This window comes from Pteronotus mesoamericanus, unplaced genomic scaffold, assembly GCF_021234165.1.
Source record: "Pteronotus mesoamericanus isolate MK-2021 breed Mesoamerican mustached bat unplaced genomic scaffold, CSHL_Meso_final scaffold_705, whole genome shotgun sequence".
Lineage (NCBI taxonomy): Eukaryota > Metazoa > Chordata > Mammalia > Chiroptera > Mormoopidae > Pteronotus > Pteronotus mesoamericanus.
In genome coordinates, this window is record NW_026555326.1 from 15,986,165 (window position 1) to 15,996,287 (window position 10,123).

The 10,123-nt window shown below is 43.1% G+C and overlaps 1 non-coding gene across 1 annotated transcript; it reads right to left on the minus strand.

The window, feature by feature from the left end:
• Window positions 1–309: 309 nt before the first annotated feature.
• Window positions 310–380, minus strand: TRNAG-CCC (transfer RNA glycine (anticodon CCC)). The gene has a single exon. It is a non-coding gene; the product is annotated as a tRNA-Gly (tRNA).
• Between the last annotated feature and the right edge of the window lie 9,743 nt (window positions 381–10,123).

Below are 10,123 nucleotides of genomic sequence, written 5' to 3' on the forward strand. Positions count from 1 at the left end.
ACAGTTGTCTCCATTATTCCCCTTTAAGCGCCCCCCCCCCCCCCGCTCCGCTCCCACAGTCAATTCCCACTCTGTTGTCCATGCCCATGGGTCATTTAAAAAGGAAAATAAATTTCAGAGCAAAACCTTTGGACACTCTTGGCCAGGTCCCCGGGCTCCTTCCTGGAATCACGGTGGGCTCGGCGGAGGCTAGCGTGGCTGACGGGTTCGACAGACGAGGCCTGTGCAGACCTTCCGTGAGCTGCGCTTCCTAACCTCCGCCGGCGACTGAGCGGGCCCAGAGGTCAGGGGGTAAAAGGAGGGCGTAGGTGCATTGGCCGGGAATCGAACCCGGGTCTCCCGCGTGGGAGGCGAGAATTCTACCACTGAACCACCAATGCCCCGTGGCGCCCTGGCTCCCGGACAGTCCTCCTGAAATAAACACCTCTACAGCAACTGAGAAACTTTCTAAATAAGCTTTCTAAATAAGATTATTCCGTTGTCTTTGGAAGACGGAGCCCGCAAACCCCGACAGACATTCATTCTGGTCAAAGCCTTGCCACCGAGACATCAGAAAACAGCACAGAGTGGGGACATTCACATTTCAGCATCGGAATCTCGGTTTTGTCACCTCACACCGCAACTCTGATAATGAAGGCCCTTTCCAACCGTGTACCAGACCCCTGCAGAAGAACATCGGAAATTCTTGCAGATCCCTTGTTTATGACCCTGAATCTTCGAGAATCCACCTCAAACTGTTACCTCGTAGAGAGCCTCAGAAAGCAATCTATCTTGCTAGGTTGGGCAAATAAAATTCTGATCTATTGAAGGAAGAAATAAGGAGCAAAAGCAGAATTCGACTGCAAGTAGAAGAAGGGAAGGGCCAGAATCAAAACAGAGATGACAAAGAAACGCGTTTTAGTAAACGGGGTTAGTTCTCTGTAACCGTCGTCAGTACCACAACAGCACGGGTCTGTTTTTACGGCGTTCACAGCATTTGGATGGATTTGTCATATATCGTGGTTACTTAAAAGATATTAATTATCATATTATGTTTGCAATCAATGCTCGATTGTTTGGAAGAATCTCACCTCCTGAAACGGAGTCCCTGTTGTGCTGAGTGCTGGCCCTTGTGACTCTGAGATGCGTTTGAGGCATAGGCTTCGACGTCTGGGTTACATAAGCGTTAACCTAAAAATAACGAGCCTTTCGAAGTTAGAGGCAGCCAGCACTTCTTTGAGGTCAAGGAGAATAGCTGTTAGGGAAGCATCGATTCAGGCAGAAGCTTGAAATAATGTTCAGGTTAGGAGATTAGGACACAAAGCAGACAGGTATTTATGAGAAAAGGAAGGGGGACAATTACACGGACTCAGGTGAGGCATTTATTTCTATTGCTGCAGACAACAACATAATAATGTTTTTAATTTTCAGTCCAGAGTTATGAGTCAGGTAGTGATAATATGTGCTTTCTTGTTATCCTTGCAAACAGGTGTTTGGGACACTGGATAGCTTTAGGCTCCATCTATAGGTTACTTTGCTGTTTTAACATTCCAAAGGTTTAAGGCATAAGATGTGCTAGGCAGTTTTTTTGGCCTGGCCGCCTGGCTCCATTTGACATAAGGATCATACTAATTTTTTAAGAAATATTGATGATTGATATGTTAACATGTTGGTCCTTTGATAAAACTGAAATACACATCTCTTTATCTAAATTTCACTAGGGATATTAAAATGAAGAAAGAAACCTGGAAGCTTTCCCACACAATGGAATCAGGAGTCATTATGACTTTTTGGAAAACAGGAACTGTAGACAGGCAATCATGCTTTCCTGCTGAGAAGCTAAGGTAGGTCAAGTGTTAACCATAAATTTCAGCTCAACAGGGAAAGTGACCATTACCTTGACCTTGAAGAGCTTTGGCTCTGTCTACCATCTGCCCAGTACCCAAGGCACACGTCATCACCAACACACTTTTAATTACCACCTACATCATTCAGATCTACATTTATTTCCATATTTCTTTCTAAACTACAACACTGTATTTCCAACTCACAATTCCTAATTCACAAATCAAAGCCTCATATTGTTCTCAGAGTCACAAATGCTAAAACTCAATGCACAGTGAGTTCCCTGTCAGCATCACACACCACTTTTTACTGCTACCTTGTGTGATCAGACCCACTCACTGCATCCCCCCAAAATATGCACTTTCTCAAGTGTTTCAATCAATCACCAACCAACACCCAAATCTGTTCCTATCCCTGCCTAGTGTATGTATTCTCACCACCAGCCATCCGGCTGTCTAAAAGAGATCTCCCTGCCCTCTTTGGATATACCCTCTCATCCTCCCAGCACAGAAATTTATGTCTGCTATTATTAATGTATAGTGTTTAACTTTATTGGGGGTACCACTGGCTTATTGCCACTTTGTGACTACACTCTATCATCTGTCAACTCTTTCCTCCATTAATACAACCAGATAAAATTCCAGCCTCCCTATCACCAGTCTAGTCTACTCTAAACCATTTGTCACAATGCATTCTGAGTGACCCTTCCATAGCCTCGATCTGGACCTACCTGTAACCTAAAATTACCTGGTGTTTCCATATTCCTGCATTAGAATATCTTAAAACATTTACGAACTGCACTCTGCTTCCTCTATGCCCCACCCCATCCCCATCACCGGAATACCTTCTGCCAGTTCTTAGGTCCAGCAACAGGGAAGTACTTGACATGTCAGTAACTCTCTCTTTCAGATACTAGCTTCCCTCTAAAAGGGAGACGGTCTCTCACAAGTCCCTTTTTGTTCTCAAATTCATTCTTGTCCTTCAGGTCTCCCTTCAGAATTCTTTTCCTCTGGAAAGACTTTCCTGACTATCTGATTTGAGTGTGAAATGTGTCCACTTGAATTTTGACATTAATTGCTCACTAACGAAATTACATTGTACTTGACCTTGTCTTCCAAAGAGATGTTTTCATATAAAAAAGATTCACATTTCCTGGGAAACCAAGCTTGTGTGTGTGTAAATAAAATATCTTCAAGAGGCAGCATAGTGCCTAGCATATTTTATAGTGTAAGGTTGTTAAACAATAGGAGAGAGAGAAAGAAGCATGTAAGTAAACTCTCTCTCTTTCATACACACACTGAGACACAAGCACACACTCACAGAAAGACAAATGAGAAAGTAAATTTTGCAAGATAGGCAGCAGGATGATTAGTCTAAAAAGCAGAGAAACTTCAGCAAAGCGATTGGAAAAGGAAGAGAATACAATGATCAAGAAAAAAATTTTGCTTGAGTATAAGGTAGTAAAAAAATCTTGGAGGGATCTTCAGAGTTGAAAATAAGTCAAGAGCTGGAAAAGACTGGGCGAAGAATATGGTGTGGTGTGATGAAAGAAATAAAGCTAAGAGTGAAAATTTCTCTTATGTAGGTCTTTGTATGACACAAGAGTTTGAAGTCTGATTATTTTGATACTTGGACTTTTCCAGGAACTCAATAGAGGCGTCAGAGGAGAGGAGCTCTGGGGCCCTGAAGTGGCTATGCATAGAGCACTGCTCAGCCTGGACCAGGCTCAGTGTAAGTCAAAGAATAAAAGAATGAAAATGTGAAAATCAAAACATCAGCCCTCAAAGGCATTTTTGTACACCAACAATGAAATATCAGAATCAAAAATCAGGAAAAAAAAAATCCCATTTGCTATAACAACAAGAAAAATAAAGTACCTAGGAATAAACTTAATCAAGGAGGTAAAAGACCTGCACACAGAAAACTATACAACACTGAAGAAAGAAATTAAAGGAGACACAAATAAATGGAAGCATACACTGTGTTTATGGATTGGAAGAATTAACATCATCAAAATGTCCATACCATCCAAAGCAATTTATAGATTCAACGCAATCTCTATTAAAATACCAATGACATATCTCGCAGATATAGAGCAAACATTTCAAAAATTTATCTGGAACCATAAATGATCCCGAATATCTGCAGCAATTTTGAGAAAGAAGAACAAAGTGGGAGGGATCACAATACCTGACATCAAACTATATTACAAGGCCACTGTAATCAAAACAGTCTGGTACTGGCATAAGAACAGACACATAGATCAATGAAACAGAATAGAGATCCCAGATATAAATCCATGTCTCTGTGGTCAAGTAATATTTGACAAAGGGGACAGAGCTTAAAACGGAATAAAAATCGCCTCTTCAACAAATGGTGATGGGAGAGCTGGACAGCTACATGCAAAAAATTGAAATTCGATCACCGACTTACACCATACACAAAAATAAACTCAAGATGTATAAAAAACTTAAATATAAGTCAAGATACCATAAAAGTCCTAGAGGGGAACATAGGCAGGAAATTCTCAGGTATTCCACACAGCAATATTTTCACCAATATGTCCCCTAGAGCAAGGGACAGAAAGGAAAGAATAAACAAATGAGACTTCCTCAAAATAAGACGCTTCTGCACAGCTAAAGAAAACATCAGCAAAATGAAAAAGGAACCAACCATATGGGTAAATATATTTGCCAATGTTACCTCGGACAGGAGTTTGATTTCTGAAATAGGCAAAGAATTCACACGACTCCACTGCAGGAAGACAAACAATCCAATTGAAAAATGGGCAAAAGACCTGAACAGACACTTCCCCGAGGAGGACATACACAGGGCCCAGAGACATATGAAAGGATGCTCATCATCACTAGCCATCAGAGAAATGCAAATTAAAACCACAATGAGATACTACTTAACGTCTGTCAAAATGGCCATCATAAACAATCAACAAACAACCAGTGCTGGTGCTGGCGAGGCTATGGAGAAAAGGGAACCGTGGTACACTGTTGGTGGGAATACAAACTGGTGTAGCCACTGTGGAAAACAGTTTGGAATTTCCTCAGAAAACTAAAAATGGAACTGCCTTTTGACCCAGCGATTCCACTGCTGGGATTATACCCTAAGAATCCTGAAACAGCAATTCAAAAGAACCTATACACCCCAATGTTCATAGCAGCACAATTTATAATAGTCAAGTGCTGGAAGCAACCTAGGTGCCCATCAGTAAATGAATGGATTAAAAAAACTATGGTACATTTATACAATGGAATACTATGCAGCAGAAAGAGCTACTATCCTTCGCGACAGCATGGATGGAACTGGAGATAAGTGAAATGATAAGTGAAATAAGCCAGGAGGTTAAAAACAAATACCATATGATCTCACCTATAAGTGGAAACTAATCAGCAAACAAGCAAGGAAAATATAGCCAGTAGCATTGAAAGAAAAAAGAAACTGACAGTAACAAGAGGGGAAAAGGGAGGGGGGTAAGGAGGAAAAGAAGGGGGAGGGTCAAATGAAGGAACATGTACAAAGGACCCATGGACAAAGCCCAGGTGGGGAAGGATTAAGGGTGGGAAGTGATGGTGGGTGGGGCAGGGGAAAGTGGTGGAGGGAAAATGGAGACAAATGTATTTGAACAATAAACATTTTTTTTAAAGGAAAAAAAAATCAGCCCTGGCTTTTGTGACTCAGTGGATTTGGTGCTGACTTGGGAATCGAAGGATTTGATTCCAGGTCAAGGCACATGCCTGAGTTTTGAGTCAGGTCCCCAGCAGAGAGTACTCAAGAGAAAACTAATTGATCTTTCTCTCCCTCTTTTTCTCCTTCCCTTTCCTTCTCTCTAAAGATTAAAAAAAAAAAAAAAAGTCAAGCAAAGTGCAAAAATCTTTACATGGGAGAGAAGAGTAACATCTTAACATCTACCCAGAATCTAATAAAATTGTTTTTTCCCTGACATGGTCTCAAGTGGTGATGATGGCATGGTTAAAAGAAAGAAATACAATTTTCACTTATTCACCCTTTTGTAGGTCTCTCTGAAACATGAGAGTTTAAAACCACGACCATTCGATCCTTGGCCTTTTCTTTTTCTTTTTTTTTAATCCTTTAAAAAATTTATTGAATTTATTGGAGTGACATTGGTTAATAGAATTGTATAGGTTTCAGGTGTACACTTCTATAATACATCATCTGCATAATGCATTGTGTGTTCCACCCAAAGTCAAGTCTTCCATCACCACTTATTTCCCCTTTACCCTCTTCTACCTCTCCCACCTCCCTTTCCCTTGACTCAAAAGAGTCACAAGAGGAGCCCTGAGTGGTGTGGGTCAGTTGGTTGGGCGTTGTTCTGCAATGTGAAAGATTCCTGGTTTCACTGGATTCCCTAGGGCTAGGGCAGGTGCCTGGGTGGTATGCTCAGGCTCCACGCCCCACCCAAACCCACTGCCTCAGGGCCCCTGCCCAGTGGGGAGGCAACAACATTTCTCTCTCTTCCTCCCTTCCTTCCTCTATCTCTAAAAATTTAAAACAAAACAAAAAGAGGCACAGGAGGAGAGAAGCTCAGCTATTACCTGGATGTTCTGGAGTAACTCAGTCACATGCCCAATTGTCCAGCCTCCCAAACACCACTGGGCCCCAAACGCCTTTTTAAAGAAAGAACTGGTATTGTGTCAAGGTTGGGAGGAGAGAGTTTGGGAGTAACTCTCCTCACCAAGTAACGGGATGGTGAAGAGAGTGCATCATCAGTGAGGAAATGAAGTCCACTATTTTGATTTGAATGCCACAACTTCATAGTATTGCCTGTATATGCCCCTCGCCCCGCTCATGCATAGCCTCCCTGCTCACTACCCACATCCTGCACCAGAGTGGTATATGTGTTCAGATGAACCCACATTTACATATCACTGTCACTCAAAGTCCATAGTTTACATTAGGGTTTATTCTTGATGGTGTATATTCTATTGGTTTTGACAAAACTATAATGACATGTATCTACCATTATAGTAATATAGAATGACTATTCACTGCCCTAAAAATGCCCTGTCCTTCACCTACCTATCTGTTCATCCCTCCCTTCTAATCCCTGGCAACCACTGACCTTTTTACTGCCTCCATCGTACTGCCTTTTTCAGAATGTCATACAATTGTAATCATTTAGCTTTTTCAAATTGGCTTCTTTCACTTAGTCATATACATCTCAGTTTCCTTCATATATTTTCTTAGCTTGATTGCTCATTTCTTTTTAGTTTGGAATAATATTCCATTTTATGGGTTCTTTCCATTGCGGTTCAAGTACTGCTTTTCATTGATGTCTCTTCCAGAACATTCAGTCTCCAGGTTAGCGTGTGGGATACAAAGTCCTCAAAAAGAGGAAGTGCTCTGAAAGCTCCTTCGACCTGTTGGATATAATCTTTTGAATATTGCATTACTACTTTATAGTAATGCACTTAAGTACTTTATAGTACTGAGCCATATTAGAATTTACAAGGATATGCATGGAGTTTTATCATCAAAGTCATGGAATTCCCAGTGATGACTTCATAAAGGGTTAATTGATGTTTCCCCAAAGGTGTTAACTTCATGTTCATAAAGGCTAAAGGTAACACCTTAGGCCAAGATATTCCAGTGGTTCCTGTCAATTTTGCTAATTTTAATTTGAGAATACCATTGATACGTTCAACCTTCTCTAAAGACGAAGAGTGATAGTGCCATATTTGAATAATCTTGTTTAGTTGCTTTTTAACCAGTAAAGTGAGTTCCTCTATCACTTGAAATTTTGTTTGAGATTCTCCACAATGGAGAAAACATCTGTTTTTGGACATTTGGGTTTTATTCAGTTTTTCCCTAGTACAAATGATATTGCCATAAACTTTTTTTTTTAGAACCCTTTTAGGATGTACACATGGGAAAGTAAATAGCAGTAATACTACCAGGTAACAAGGTAGGTGTATTTTTAACTTTATGGAAACTACCAACTATTAGAGTGGCTGTGCTAAAGTACAGCCCAAGCAAAATGATACCGTAGGCCCTGGCCTGGCCGCTCAGTTGGTCAGAGCGCCGTCGGCACCAACCAGTGAAGGCTTCAGTAAGCGGAACAACAAATTGATGTTTTCTCTCCCTTCCTCTCTCTCTAAAATGAAGGAAAATGAAATACCACACGGTGGTGTCACACACACTCATATATGGAAGACTGAAAGAGAACAAATTTAAAAAATCTATCTTCTAGGGTTCTTGTCTTCACCATCTTCCAAGTTCTTAATGGCATCTGTGAAGATGGGTGTGGTCACACCAAACGTCACCACTGGCCTGTTCAGGTCTGGCAGCAGAGCCCAAGAGACACCTGCTCCGGGGCAGCCTACCCATGCCTCAGACTCCGAAATGCCAGGTGGAAATAAAGGCCTCTGAAGCGAAGAGGGTCAGGTGATCCGCCACCCGGGTCAGGACTGCGCCGTCTTCGGCAGAGGTCGCAGAGGTCGGGAAGCAGACTCCGCTCACCCCGCGCTGAAAGCCAAGTCAAGCGCCTGTTCGCGATAAAGGTAACGACGACAATGTCTGTTATCCAGTCAAAGAATGTCAGTCATGGACAGAGGCGGGAAAACACGAGCCACAATGAGAACAGGCAGTCTATTGAAACTGAACCATAACTGACATGTTAAGCAGAGAGGATTTTAATACAGTTATTATGACTGTTAATATGTTCAAAGTGTTTATTAGAAACTTGGCATGTATATGAATGTCCAGAGTCACACTTTAGAGATGAAGACAATAATGTCTGAGATAATACATTAACTAGGTGGAATTAATAGGCATTGTAGAAAAAGAATAGGAGAACATAAAGCCATGAAAGATTTAACATATCCCAAATAAAACAGAATAAAAAATTTTAATCAGTGAATTACTTTTTTTAAAGTCAGTAGGACAACTTTTAGAGCCCAAATACATAAGTAACTGGAGTTCACAAAAAGACTGGGGAAGACAAAGCAATTTTTGAAGAAACAATGACAGAAAACTTTCGGATTACAATAAAAATTATAAACCCACCAATCCAAGGAGCTGAATGAATACAGTGAACAAGCCCAAGAAACATGAAGAAAACCACATCTTAGTCACTGTATATTTAAATTTCTCAAAACTATTGAAAAAGAAGAAGTCTCCAAAGCAGCAGAAGGAAAGAGACATGGTACATGGCGAAAACAAAAATAAAGATGATGTCAGATCTCCCGTCAGAAAGAGCGCCGGCGAGAAGACGGGGGAGCAGCATCTCCCACGGACGGGCGCAGGGGGTCGGCGTGGAACGCTGTGCCTCCCCACCCGCACCCGCACCCGCACCCGCACCCCACCGAAGGCTTTCGGAAACGGAGGTGAGTGAGGACGCGACAGACGCGCGGGTGCCGTGAGGCCTCGCCCCCCGCAGACCCACGCTGCGCGGAACGGGGAGCGAGTCCCCCCGGGGAGGGACGCCGGCGCCGCCTGGGGGGCCTGGGCTCGCACGGAGGCACGAAGGGTACCTGCCCGGGGAACTGCAGGAGGTGTGAGGCGTTCTCCTTATTGTGTACATCTCTTTGAAAACGAGGGGCCGCTGAAGCCACAGCCGGAAGGGCGGGCTGCGGGGTTCGTGGCATCCGTAAGGGGCAAGGCGCGGCCACCCCAGCCTGAGGGCCGGCGGGGGAGAACCGGGACGGCGTCCGCGGCCCCGCGACGGCCGGTGCGGGGAGCTGCGGGTGCGCGGCGCGGAGCCCCGAGCGGTCGCTGGAAAGACGGAGGAAAGGGTGACACGTCCCAAGGCAAGGAAAGGACAGAGACCGGGGTCCTCCAGAGAGCACGCGCACACGGCGACTCCTCCGGGACTCTGCCCTATAGAAACGCTTGAACGGGTGACCAGATAAGTGTACAAGAGTGACTAGAGCGTTACTTGTGATCCACAATGACAATTTAATTTGAAAAATACATGGAAAGTGTTCAAAAATACTTGAACAAACAGTAATTTCCGATTCCCCATGACTGGTATTCGGTCACAAATCTTAAGATCTTGTCCAAGGTCCTCCTGTTGCGCAGGAGACTCCGAAGGTAAGAGAGTGATAGTGGAGGAGGCCTCTCTCCGGTAACGGATGAGAGAGAATGCACAGCGAAGACAGAGATGCAATGGTTTGGCTTTTGCTTCCTAAGAATAAGAAAGACCGGTCCTGGCGGGGTCGCTCGATTTGTTAGAGCGTTGTCCCAATTGGCCAAGGTTGTAGGTTCCATAGTGTAATGTGCGGAGCAGCAAATCAGTGTCCTCTTTGTTGGTAAAAGACAATAAGCA